The following is a 14,715-nucleotide window of genomic DNA, read 5'->3' as shown; positions in this document are numbered from 1 at the left end:
GAGATGACTTTCACTATTATAAACAGCATGTAATTTGATTAAACAAACAAATAACAACTAATAATAATAGCCCTTAAAATGACAGAGGGAGCAATCCAATGGCCTCTAGACAAGAGTCGGGGGGAGGGGCTTAGGATATTTTGAATTCCTGGATCCGAGATCAGACACAGTACTCCAACATTGGATCCAGGCATCCAAGCTCCCTGCCGCCCCATCCCCCATGCAGACGCAGAGAGAGAACTGCTTTGGCTGCCTTTCCGAGGTCACAAAAGCAGCCTCAGAGAGGAGGTAAAGGGGCCATTCCCATGGGTAGTGAGGGGAGGGGACTAGAGAGGCATATTCTGAGGCCCCCTTCCATCTCTATGTGCAATGCCTCAGCTAGACAGATGAAAAAACAAACAGTCTTGCTGAAATGCGGAGTAGGAGATGTGGCGGAGGTGAGGATCACCTCTGCCTCACCTCCCACTCGGCACTGGATATCTGAAAGCCTCCAAGTTCTACATAGCCTATCTACAACTGTGATTTTTAACGTAACTAGAGTTCTTTTATTGTTGGTCACAGGCAGTAGGAATATTTTTTACACCACAGAGATATATAAGCTATTTGACCCAAAGCATAAGCATAAATGGAAGACAAAAGAAACGACTGGTTATTTGTGCATGTCATATTGTAAAGAATAGCTCCAAGGAAAACACAAAGCAAAATGCTGCAGAAGTCATCAAGCATAGTTTAAGTGCATATATTTCTTTTATCCTAAAACCAATCCATTCATAATAGCTCTCGGCAATCTGCTCCCTTCAAGCAGTTCAGTTCATATTCCTCCCAGAAATGGAATAAGAGGAATGTCTGAATAGAGTATCTTATAGGAAAGCAAAATTGTATTCAATGTCAGCACCAGTAAAACCAGCTATTCAGATGTATGCTGCCTTCATGAATGAAAGAGACAGAAGGAAGAGATCACATCACTACAGGGGTCAGGAATACAATTCTAAGATGGTCTATCAAAGGAATATGCTCCAGACTCAGTTTGTTTCTCAAGGGAGGATGAAAAAATAACACGTAATATCCTTGTAAAAGCATGAAAATAATGAGCTAGTAGCAACTCACAGGATAAATAATTTATTATTTGATAGTTTTAATTTTTGTGAACTACCCAGAGAACTTCAGCTATTGGGTGGTATAGAAATGCAATAAATAAAATAAATACAAAAATAAATAAAGGCCAAGCGTAAAAATAGTGCTTGTAAGTCAACATCATATTAGAAAAGAACAGCTAGGCATCATTTCCAAGAAATACTTGGACTACAATCCTATGGCTGTAAACAGGGGACTATGTCTCACTGAACAAAATAAGGCTGGCAATTTTAATCAGGATCTCTGAAGAAGAAGAACAGGTTTAACTTTTTGGCTAAAGCTCTGCCAATGGCATGCAGCTCCCAAACACTTTCTCCTGAAAGAGTGCAGCACTTAACACCAAAAAGGTTGTCAGTGCACTATAGAAGGGGCAAGCAGGAGGTAAATTCTGATCTGGGTGATTTGCCGTAGATCTGCAAGGGTTTGTGTCTCAATTGTTTAAAAATAGAAAGTAAAATATAAAGTTACAAAAATATAAATCTCTGTCATGGCTAGCCTAGTGCTAACAGTTGATCTCTTGGCCTCAGTGTTCCTCACCTGCAAAACATGAGTATTAATTGGTTGCATTTGACCAGGTCTTTGTGGAACATTGTTAGTCACTTTTGAGAGTTGTGTGTTAGAATCTCTATCTTTATTAACTCAGATGTAACTGTGAAAATGCAGTAGGTTTTCAGACGCAGCAGTAAGAGATACCTTAAACCAGGGTTGGAGAAAGTTTGCCCCTCCAGATATTGTTGTGACATGAATTCCCATCAGCCCCAGTAAGCCTGGCCAATGGTGAAGGCTACTGGGAGTTGTTGTTCAACAATAACTGAAGGGCCACACATTCCCCACACCTGCCTTAAACGAACATACAGAGTTACCTCATATTGTAAGATTTCAGTTCAAGTTGCTAACTCTTAAGACAAAGCAAAATATGGAAGTTGTTCTTTAACCACAACATGTATACCAGAGGCTGAGATCCAGAGGTGCCTTGCACAAGCAGGAAAAGCACTTCTGCTTATGCAAGGTTGCCTGGCAAAATTCTCCCAAACTCCCCATTTCACTATAGCCCTTCTACCTCATTCCACAATATTATAGGAGGTCCACAGACCCGCAGCAGCAGCTTTTGGAAGGATTCAGTGAGCTATAGCAGTAGCAGAGGGAAGAAGCTAGAAAATCTCTATTACATGAGTGGTACAATTTAAGATTCCAAAGCATTCAAGCATGTATACATGAATCACTTCTAGCAAATGGGTGCTATGGCCATACAGAATACAAATGTCTTGTATAAAAATTGGTTTTTTTTATCTGAAAATGTGTTATGGATTATATAATATTATGAGGATAGAATGTTGCTACTGGATTTTCACTAGAAGGAAATTAGCTGCCCTAGTATGTTAAGAGGATTGGAAGACGTGCTCTTTATTACACATAAGAGATTTACTACATATAAGCTGCTGAGGACAAATGCGGGATCAAAATGCACCTAGAAACACTACTGTTTTTATTTTTTGTTATTAACGCTGCTGTACAATAGCTTTATTACAGGCATGTGTTCATTATACTGAGTGCTAGTGTTACATATAAATCTGCAATTTTTTGAAGATCAGAGTCAGATAGAGGAAGCTGACACATATTGGGCCTGTTCAGAAGACACCTTAAACCCTGCTGGTTAAGGCTTTTGGTTAAGCAGCAGGGTTTAAGGTGTCTTGTGTGATGCGTTTTACTAAACCTTGCTCACTCACTAACCACAGTTGGACCATCTGCAGCAGGGTTAGCGGCGCTAACCGTGGCTTAAAGTATTTTGTGCAACGGTATGGGTTGTTGTGTCAGTGGTGCAGATGATGAATTGATTTGATTGAATAAACCAATTTTCTTCTTTTGGTTACTTGTGACTTGCCTCTTTTTTGGTAAAATAGTAAGCAACAATTGTTTTATACAATAAAATGAACTGACTGGCTGTAATGGGACCCCATCTGTGGAATGCCCTCCCCAAAGAGACTCGCGTAGCACCTATTATATTTATTTATTTATTTGTTTTATATACCTCCCCATAGCCAAAGCTCTCTGTTACATGAGTGGTAAAATTTAAGATTCCAAAACGTTCAAGCATGTGTATTATATTAATTTAAGCATCAGACAAAAAACTTTTAATTTTCAAAGCATTTTAGAAACTGTTTTATGTTTAGATCATGGCAATGTTTTATCTCTGCTGGTGGTTTTACTTCAGGGTTTATTATATTCTGCAGCTAGTTTTATCTTATTTTTAATCTGAGTTGTTTTATCATTATTTTTATTCCCATTTTATTATGTTTTTAATTTGTACACCACCAGAGAACTCTGGCTACTGAATGATTTAAACATGCAATAAACAAACACACTCAAGATATGTTCTCAATGAAGATGCTGTAGCAATGATGAGAAGAAAACTAAATGGGAAGGCATTTACCAATAAAAACATGTGCAGAAAGGCCAATCCTATGAATGGTGAAGGATGAGGACCATGTTTAGAAGATGCCAAAAATACTCATACAGCCTTGAATATAGAATTAGTTTTCTGCACCTAGCCCATGATGAACTTAGATACAATTACCTTCATTCCATTTAATTACATTAAAAAGACATTTAATTCAACTAATATCTGAGTTCCAGAGGAAAATAGTGGCAGCAATAAGTATAGCAGCCAGCAAATAATTAGGTGCCTACATATATGTGCTACTTTTCTTACAGTTAGGCAATTAGCAAGATTATGGCATACATTCAGGAGTTGCAGTAACAGGAAATTACATAAAATCTATTTAAAAGGGCAGAGACAAATTATACTTAGTTTGTAATATCAGCACTTGGGATTACAAGGTATCAGTTTGTCTTAAAATGGCAAAACATTTGTCCGAAATACTAGCGTAAATTGTTACAAATTGCTTGTTTGAGAAATAGTATGAAACACATTCATTTTACATATAGTTTCCAAAATATGGAGAGATTTTCATCCAATACAATAAATTTAGATTGGTATGCCTCACACACTCACATATAACAGTGCAGTGTAGTGTTCCTGTCAAACTAGAACTGGGGAAACTCAAGTTCAAATCTTCACTCAGCCACAAAGCTCACTGGGTGACCTTGGGCTAGGCACTCTCTCTCAGCCTAACCTTCTTCAAAGGGCTGTTGTGAGAATAAAATGGGGTGGGGGCATGAATACCATCTTGAGCCCCTTGGAAGAAAACTGTGATATGAAATGCATGGGGGGAAATGGAATTCTTCTCACCTCATCCACTTTTATATCTACCATTCTTTAAGTGGTCATACCATTTTCACTATAGATAAGCTCCACTGAGGCATTCTTAAACTTAATTGCATCAACATACAAGCAGGGCTGCATTGCATAGCCCTGCCCCCAGTGCCATGCATGACACATCACACACACCCCAATACCCATCATACCCTCTGCCCCTCCTTATGTTCATTTTTTTAATTTTTAATTTATTTTTACTCTTTGGCTGGCAGGCTACAAAAAAATGCGCTGGCCACCATCATCAACTTTATTTCCAAGGACAAAAAAACAGAAAGAGCCCCACCATAACCCGGGGAGACAGGGAGCATCCTGGGGGAGGGGGGACAGACCGAAAGGGATAAGGAGAGGTGCTTTGCCTGTGCTTCTTTGGATGTGTATGGCTGCATTTTGCCTGGGCTTTATGTGGTTGTCTGTGTGTGTACTGTGCATGATTTTTTGTTTGGTGTGTGTGTGGAGATGGGGTTGCCTCTGTGTGTGTTTCTCTGGACATCTGTAGTTTATCTTCTGCAAATCCATTATTTTGTTGTGCGTTGTGGGAGCAAATATATGGCATTTGGGGATCAGACATCACCTATGCCTTGTACTCAGTTTTTTGATGGTTACTTGTGTTTGAGCTTCATCAGAGCCTTCTGTAACATAGCAAGTTATTTTTCTTTTAGTCTTACCAGTTTGCCTTCTGGAAAATAGGTGTTTTGCTCACCATGGTAGCCATCACAATTGCAGATGTGCCCACTGACCCAAAAGGTTTGGAGACTCCTGCCTTATAGCCTAGTTAAGATTATTACATCTGAATACATTTTAGGCAGAACAGAGACAGCAAGGCCCCCCTCCACTGGCTCATCTGGTACTCAGTTAGGTCTTCCCCATCCAGAACAGTCCCTTGCAGTGACCACTCCACCTCATCATTCACAATGTAGTCGTATAAAGGAATTGGTATCTGAATTTGCTTATTCTCCTCTCTTCCCCTTTTCCTTTTTTTATAATTTATTTTCTAAGATCATTTTAAAACTGTAAATTACTTTGGGTGCCTAGAAAGGAAGGTATATAGATGCCAAAACAACGAGTCCTGTGGCACTTTAAAGACTAACAAATTTATTCTCGAATAAATTTTTGTTGTCACTGTGCTCCTCATCCACTTTGTGAAGTATTAACCTCAAACTGGCAGATCTATATAGGTATGCTGGTGGAAGATGGAGATGTAAACTGTGTTGTCAGAGGTAATTGAAATGCATAAAATACAGACAGTGATAATTACCTTTACAGTTGGATGACAATTGAGTTAACGGTGTACTAATGGAGGATAAGGAGATTGCAGTGAATGAATATTTTTTATATCTCTTCACTGCGGAAGGTGTAGGGCAGGTATCTGTACTGATAATTTCAGAAAGGGTGTCTGAGGAACTGAGAGAAATAGTGGTGACAAAAGATGAAGCCCCATAATGTCATCCATCTTACGGAGGACTGGGATTGTGGCATCAGTTTCTCTCTTCTGATGCAGCCAGACACCTCAAATGTAATAGTGCCAATGCATGAAACAACGAGGAACCCAGAATATGTCTGTCCTTCAAGACTTTAATGTACTACAAGATTCTTTGTTTTCCTGCAACAGGAAAATTTCCCTTTGGAAATTATATAAATGTAGTAACTAAAATAATTCTTGGTCCCTAAAACAATTCTTTGGGAAGTGTAATCCAGAATTCCCCTTTTCTGCAATAGCCAAGTTGTTTCTTTCACATTTCCTGTTTAGTTCTGGTTCTCTGTACAATTAGAAGAGGACTGAATCCCAACAAATGCTTTTGTGCCAGTGAGAAAGGATGGATGAAATGACATGTCTAAATGTAATGCGCAAATAAATCAATTTGTGACATTCTTTTAATGATCTTAAACTGTATATATTTTATGACTGAAAACAATTTTAAATTGATACAGCTGCCTCCAAATTGCCAACAACTGACACAAAAGAACAGGTCTATTCTTTAAATGATCTGAATCTTCACATGCACAGCTAGATTCAGGTTTATGTTGCTCTAAAGATCTCAAAGTTGAATTTTTAAAGAGCAATACTATAACCAGCAATCATGCAAGAATATTTCAATTTAATAATAGTAGCAAATTATTGTTAACCACTAAGTAATCCTAATTAGATTGTTCCTCCAGCTGGTAGCAAATATTTCCCCTAAAATCAAGGCAAGATTGCTGTTTCCAACATCCCAAGAATAGCATGCTTTACTTTTTACTTAGGGACAAAATGGACTTGACATAAGTCACGTGAATACAATGAACATGCAGTATTATGTTATGTAATAACTGTCCATGGCATGGGGAGGAAGAGTTCAGCTCTCTCCCCTGGAAAAGACAGACAAATGTCACCTCCCTAAAGCGGCAATTTGCATTTTAAGACAAATGCAGGTTGCTTACCTGTAACTGTAGTTCTTCGAGTGGTCATCTATGCATTCACACATATGGGCTTTGCGCCTGCGCAGAGACCAGACCGGAACCTTCTATAGCTGAGTGGAACGTTTTTGGCGGGAACCCCTCCCCCACGCTACCACGTATGTCCATGGGGTTCCCGCCCTTACCTCAGTTTACAGGAGTCCGACATTGTGCCCCCATAAACATGAGTGTAAATAAAATAAAGTACATTCCACAATATAACTGTGTTATTTGTAAGTCTCACACCACCAAGTGGGGATGGTGGGTGGGTTGTGTGAATGCATAGATGACCACTCGAAGAACTACAGTTACAGGTAAGCAACCTGCATTTCTTCTTCGTGGTCTCTATGCATCACACATATGGGCGAGTAGCAAGCTGACATATCTTTGGAGGTGGGTTGGTGCATCATCTGAAGATCTCCGAGAGCACTGTCCATCCAAACGAGCAGTCGTGCCTCGCACGGGTGTCCAAACTGTAGTGCCTAACAAATGTGGATGGAGTGGACCACGTTGCAGCTCTACAGACTTCTGTCAAAGGAACACCTCTGCCAAAAGCAACAGATGTTGCGACGGCTCTGGTAGAATGAGCTGTCACAGGTTTCACCAGCTCTAGTTCAGAGATAGAGTAGGCAAGTTCAATTGTCTCTACAATCCAGCGTGACAGACGCTGGCATGAAACAGGGACTCCCTTAGAAGGCTCCCCATAACAAATAAACAATTGCTTTGTTTTTCTAAAATTCTCTGTCCTAGCCTTGTAAAAGGCAAGAGCTCTCCTTACATCAAGTGTATGTAAAGCAGACTCGACAGGTGATGTAGGATTCGGAAAGAAAGCTGGTAGAGTGATATATTGGGACAGATGAAAGGTTGACACTACCTTAGACAAGAAGGCAGGGTCTGTGCGTAACACAACCTTATCTTTGTGAAAGATAGTGTAAGGAGCATCTATCCTGAGAGCTCTAAGCTCACTTGCACGTCTAGCAGAAGTGATGGCTACTAAAAAGACAGTCTTGCATGTTAGAAGCCTAAGGTCAGATAAGGCCATGGGCTCGAAGGGCTTCTTTGTCAATGCCTGTAGCACCACTGACAGGCTCCATGGTGGAACGATACACTTTACTGTTGGTATCGTATTTTTAAGTCCTTTTAGAAATTTCCTCGATGTTGGATGTGTAAAAGGTGTAAAACCATCCATGCCTCGATGAAAAGACGTAATAGCCGCTAGGTGAACTCTGATGGAAGTGAGTTTGAGTCCCTGCTGATAAAGTGCCAATAGGTATTTGAGAATCAATGACAAAGGGCAAGATTCAGGTGCTTGATCATTTCCCAAGGCAAAAGTTTGAAATCTCTGCCACTTTGCCGCGTGAGATTTTCTTGTTGAAGGCTTTAGTGATGCCAACAATATATGGTCTACAGTTAAATCCTTGGTACGAGAAGAGGAATGGATGATATTCTCCATGCCGTCATCTTGAGGGTCGACAGGTTTGCGTGTCGAACCCTGCTCTGGTGTCGAGACAACAGTGTCGGTATCGGCGGGAGTCTGATGTAATTCCCGTCTGACAGTCGAAGGGCGTGGGAGAACCACGTCTGTCGAGGCCACCACGGTGTGATAAGGATGCAGTCTGACCTGTCCGACTGGATTTTGGCCAGCACTTTCATCAACAGTGGAAACAGAGGAAAGATGTAAAGAAGATTTCCTTTCCAGGTTCTGGTGAAAGCATCTCCTAGCGAGTGCTTTCCTCTTCCTGCTCTGCTGCAGAACCTGGAACAAGCTGCGTTTTCTTCGGTAGCGAAGACATCGACAGCAGGGAGGCTCCAGTACCGAAAGAGAACGTCTCTTATTTCGGTATCGAGCTCCCATTCGTGGTCGACGTGGAAAGACCTGCTGAAGTCTTATTGCATTCTCCACTGCTAGCAGTTCTAGGTGGTTGATATGATGTTCCCTCTGGGAAGGAGGCCAACGGCCCTGAGCTGTGAGGGAGTCGCAGTGTGCTCCCCATCCGATCAACGATGCATCCATCGTGATCGTTACCAAAGGAGTTTCTTGCTGGAAGGGAACTCCTTCTAGGAGCGTCGACATCGAAAACCACCATTTCAGAGATGCCCTTACTTGCGTCGGGATCGACATGTAAGTTCGCCGGGCATCGTGTCGAAGATCGAAAGTTCTTAAAAATCAGGCCTGCAATATTCTCATTCTGAGTCTTGCAAACCCGATGACTGCAGTTGTAGCTGCCATCAAGCCTAATAGCCTCTGAATTGTCCATGCCGAGACCTTTCGGCGGCTCTCGGTAGCGATGGCTAAATCTTGAAGGGTGCTTGCTCTGGTCGAGGGCAGGTATGCTCTCCCATCCCGAGACGATAGGGTTACCCCTATAAAGTCGAGCTTCTGATGTGGGGTCAAGATGGATTTCTCCTCGTTGACCCACAAACCCAACAAGTCCAACAGGTTGAGGGTGGTTGAAATGTCCTTCTGGAGCGTGCAACTGCTGTCCGCTACCAGAAGCCAATCGTCCAAGTGTAGGAGCTGCAGAATAAAAGTAACCGTTGTCATACGGAACTTCCTTGGAATGATGAATTTGTTTAACTGCTTTAAGTCCATGATCGGCCGAAGACCTCATATTTCTTCGGGCCGTGAAGTAGCGCGAGAAAAAACCCTGGTTGAGTTCCTCTGCGGGTACGGGAGAGATGGCTCTCTTCGATAGCAGAGGTCTGTACCTCCGGAAGCAGAGGAAGGGATGGCGCCGTTACTTTCACCCCCGAAGAAGGAGGAAGGACATCGAGCTCGATGGCATACCCCGAGTTGATGATAGTGAGCACGCAGGAGTCTGATGTCATTGACTCCCATATGGTAATGGGGTGCTAGGCGGTTCGCAAAGGGAGGTGGACGTGGGACAAAGAAGTCAAAGTCGCTGCTTCTTGGTGAAGTCAGGCTGACGCTTGTCTTGTTGAAATGTAGACTGATATGGCCGCTTACTCTGGAGTTGTTGTTGTTGCTGCCTCTGTTGGCTTTGATAGTAGGGCCGCTGCTGTTGTTGTTGAGCAGGCGGTCTTGTTCACCGTCTCAGCTTGTATTGGGCAGGCTGAGCAGAGAGACTTATTTTCTTGGCTGTTGTGCAAGCCTTGTATATAGAGTCCAAGGTCTTGTCCTGCTATTAAACAAGCCCTCGCCATCGTAAGGCATGTTCTAAATCCTGGCTTTGGTGTCATGAGCCAGATTAGCGGAGCGGAGCCAAGCATGTCTCCTCAAGGACACGGGTCCCATCATCGACTTGGAATGGCAGTCAACTTGGTGTCGCGCTGTCGACACTTGTTGCCTGGCTATGGCTGAAGCTTCACTTTGGAAGACTCGTGCCCGCTCTTTTTTGTCCTCTGGGAGATGTTCACCTAGTGATCCTATTTTCTCCCAGAGGAAGAGCTGGTATCGTGCCATGATAGCCTCGTAGGCTGATGCCCAAAGAAGCAGAGGAGTAAATCCTCCGGCCCGTAAGGTCCAACTTTCTGCCCTCTCTGTCCACGGGTGCAGAATGTGCCTTCTGTGAGCGGCCTTGAACCGACTCCCTACGATCGAATTAGGTTTGGGATGTTGGACCAGAAACTGTACATTTTCTTGTTAGACTCGATAGAGGGTCTCTAGCCTTTACGATGTGGCCTGAGACATAGCCGGTGTTTTCCAGAATAATTGAGCCATTTGCTTTAAAGCATGTGGTGCTGGATCACCAGTCCTAATGCCTGAGCCATTCTAAGCATATGGTCAGAAGATCTGACCATATCGTCGGAAGGGGAAGAAGGGTCGTTGTCATGAACCTCATCTTATGGTGAAGGCATCGATGGAGTAGCCGACAACCCCAATTCAGAATCCGATGAATAATTTTCTTCAGGCAAGGATACTGTAACCACCTGGAGGTCTACATGCTCCGTCGGTAACGTGGTAACCGCGGCAGTCGATGCCGATGGCTGTGTACGGTGTCGAGGCGTCGACACCGTGGACATTGGTGGGCGGGCGGTGGAGGCAGCGGTAGATGACACATGCTCCGTCGGTATCGTGGTAACCGCGGCAGTCGATGCCGATGGCTGCGTACGGTGTCGAGGCGTCGACACCGTGGACATTGGTGGGCGGGCGGTGGCGGCAGCGGTAGATGACACACCCTCGATGTAAGCGAAGGGTGCGCATAATACTCTTCTTGAGGGTACTGGTGGTCACCCTGGAAGTGGGCGATATCGATCCCATTCCGAAGGCGGTAGAGGGATTAGTCCCTGAACCTCTCACGGCCTGCTAGGCTCTCGGAAAGAGGCCGCTGAAACCGAATCCCGCAACTCGCCCTCCGATAGACTGGGAGGGTGCGTCGGTACCGTAGCCATCGGTAGCTGCTGGAATCTCGATACCGAGGGAGGCCTCGGTATCGAAGCGGTCGGTATGGCAGGAGGAGTAGAGTGACTCCTAGCCGGTTCCGCCGCTCCATTTCCGAAGAAGATTTGGGAGTCCGGGCCTTTTTTGGAGATTTTCCTGGCCGCGGAACTCGCCAGTGACCGTCCAGGCGTTAGGGGTATCTGAGCCCTATTAGCCGCTCTGGAATATTCAGGCACCTCAGTGCAACGGTCATCAACGGACTTACTGGCTGCCGTTTTGTCGATCGTCGAAGATTTGGGAGCCCGGGCCCTTTTTGGAGATTTTCCTGGCCGCGGAACTCGCCAGTGACCGTCCAGGCGTTAGGGGTATCTGAGCCCTATTAGCCGCTCTGGAATATTCAGGCACCTCAGTGCAACGGTCATCAACGGACTTACTGGCTGCCGTTTTGTCCATCATCGAAGATTGGGAGTCCGGGCCCTTTTGGAGATTTTCCTGGCCGCGGAACTCGCCAGTGACCGTCCAGGCGTTAGGGGTATCTGAGCCCTATTAGCCGCTCTGGAATATTCAGGCACCTCAGTGCAACGGTCATCAACGGACTTACTGGCTGCCGTTTTGTCCATCATCGAAGATTTGGGAGTCCGGGCACTTTTGGAGATTTTCCTGGCCGCGGAACTCACCAGTGACCGTCCAGGCGTTAGGGGTATCTGAGCCCTATTAGCCGCTCTGGAATTCTCAGGCACCTCAGTGCAACGGTCATCAACGGTCTTACTGGCTGCCGTTTTGTCGGTAACGGACTTACTGACTGCCGTTTTATCCATAGTAGGAGCCTCCGTGGCTCTGAGAGCTTTTTCCCCCCAAGATGGAGGGAAGTCGTCAGCTCTGCTTTTCCTCGTTTGTTTTGTAAACGACATGCAATGATGGCAGGCCTCAACGATATGGCCTTAGCACAAACAAAGGACACAGAGGGAGTGTCTGTCAATAGGTGGAAGCTTGGCCCCACACTTCACACACTTCGTAAACGGTGTTTCAACTGCCATACAGGCCTCACGCGACCAAAGTCGCTGAGGAAAACTATCTTCAATAATTTAATTTTTTTTTTTTTTTTTAATATAAGAAAAGTAGTAAGAAGAGTCTTAGAAAAAGATCGAAAAACGAAGAAGATCGTAAAAGAGAAAATAAAGTTAATAAGAAAAACGCTAGAGGTTCGGTTAAACAGGTCTGTGCACAATGGCGGACGACGAAGAACTGAGGTAAGGGCGGGAACCCCATGGACATACGTGGTAGCGTGGGGGAGGGGTTCCCGCCAAAAACGTTCCACTCAGCTATAGAAGGTTCCGGTCTGGTCTCTGCGCAGGCGCAAAGCCCATATGTGTGATGCATAGAGACCACGAAGAAGAACCCTACTTGGTAAAAACTTAAAAACTTTGTTAATTCTTTTTTGCTCAGATATTTGTTTTGTTTCCTGACCTGAAAGTCCCTTTTTATTTGGATTTTTAGCCTGATCAGTTGTTGAAGACTCAGAGTAGATTAATGTTTAGAAAGTAGCAATAAAACTGTCCTTGAAACCTTCATGCTCCTCTTCAGACACAAAATGCTTGCTCAAGTAAGGAGATCTTGCACTACTTCTGGATGATATTCAAAGTTTCTATCAATGAGAAAAAAACTCCTACATGGAAAAGGACTTTCATTAATGAAAGAGCATGCAACTTATAGGTGGTCACATGTGCAATCATTTAGTGGTATTCCACTGCATGTACACATACTGGGAAGTATTTTTTTGAGGAAGTGCAACAGGCTACAAATTAGCCTTCACTATTTAACTAGCTGTGTGTATAACCTGCATTTAAGAAATTAAGAAATCAGTAACAGAATGGGTAAGTTATTAACGTGTTATAAGGAACAATCCTACATGAGTCAAAAGATGAGAGATCATTCCAGCTCTACTGGAGTTTTGCAACACATGGACTATGGATTGCCATGTTTGTAATAAAGGCTATAACAAATTAGTACCTTGGGCCAGTATTAAAAACATTTTCTTGCATTTTCTGAAATTTGTTGCCTGCAGTGAAGTTCCATGCATGTAATCTATGCTGGCATACATACTACAGTAGATTAGATAGTAAATCCTAGGCAACTTTGTCTACTGAGGCCCTGCTTTTGTTTTTTATAATTTTGCTTTGCTGCTTGTTTCTTCAACTACATAAACATTTGCAATAGTTGGTTTCACATTTTCCCAGTTTCTCCTCTCAAGAATGAATCACATGTTCAACCCCTCTCCCAGGAGATTATGCAGAAGAAGCTAGTATTAGGGGGTAAAGCAATGTCTTAAACTCCTTAACACATTCATTTATCCTCTGGGCTAAAGGGAGTACTAACACCTTTCAATACAAAGTATTTGCTATTAATGGAGTACTGTGTGGTGTATTATTTTAAAGAACCTCAAATACAGCAACTAATAATTAGGTAAATCTGCATTACTCGCATATTAATTCCATTTCTCAGCCCTAGAAAGACAATAGAGGGTGGGGAGTTTACACAGGACTGGGGAAAATTCATTCTGGGAACACATGTATTTACAATTCTTGCCAAGGTTGTTGTTTTCCAGTAAGACTGGTACAGCTAGAATAACAATCCTAGTCAACCAAAAACCATCAGTTATAACTATGAGTACTGCTTCAAGTATTCACCCATAGATATTTGGGAGAAAAATATGTATTTTTAAAAGGGCTAAAAGGTATATCCCCATCAATTCCTGTACTTTTAAAAGATCTCAGATTTGTTTCCAATTGTTCACCGCCTGAATCCGCTACCATTGCTTTGATGAGATTCTCCAATTTTATTGGTGCTGCTTTTTAAGGGAGCAGTGGTCTCATTGCCTTGTTATATAAATTTTTTTGAAGGCAAAGTGCTAAAGCCTGCAGAGAAAATTTTAAACAATTAAGCATGAGATTAGTGAGCTGACATGTAAGGAAGAAACCATGTATGTATGCATGTGTTAAGTATGTGTGTATCTATGCTCTTTAAGAGTACTGCTCCATTCAAACAGCATTAGTTAGTAAGTACGAATTAAAGCAAATAATATTTGGAGTTGTCTCTACTTCAATTATTGAAATAGTTGCCATCTGTCACATTCATCTAAATTGAAGCTGCCTATTGCGTTATCTTCAAAACAGACCATTTCCTTCTACGGCACTTGGAAAGCAATGTAACCCAACAAGGCTGACCTCTGAGTTCAGGAAGTCATTCTTATTTCACATAAACAACAAGTGTACTAGTTAAAAATTGCACTTATAGGAAAGGAAAGCTTCCCACGAGAGACTAGATTAAGATTATGTGAACCTGGGAAATAGAACTCATTTACCAATTTATATGCTTAACTGATTTGCTTTGAATTGAACTACAAATTCAATATCTACCTCTCAAAGTTTTTGACCACAGAAATTTGGGGTGAGAACTGTCATAAACCCTCTAACATATTTTCTTCATGCGCAGTTTGCTGTCTGTTTGGATATGCTTCCTTCTCCAATCA

The 14,715-nt window shown here is 42.8% G+C and overlaps 1 protein-coding gene across 1 annotated transcript in view; it reads right to left on the bottom strand.

Annotated features, from left to right (window-relative positions):
- Nucleotides 1–14,715, bottom strand: part of ANKS1A (ankyrin repeat and sterile alpha motif domain containing 1A) — a 161,055-nt gene that overhangs the window by 120,849 nt on the left and 25,491 nt on the right. The window lies entirely within an intron of this gene.

The sequence above is a fragment of the Elgaria multicarinata genome, chromosome 1 (genome assembly GCF_023053635.1).
Source record: "Elgaria multicarinata webbii isolate HBS135686 ecotype San Diego chromosome 1, rElgMul1.1.pri, whole genome shotgun sequence".
NCBI classification, from domain to species: Eukaryota; Metazoa; Chordata; class Lepidosauria; order Squamata; family Anguidae; genus Elgaria; species Elgaria multicarinata.
This window is presented reverse-complemented; position numbering and strand designations above follow the sequence as displayed.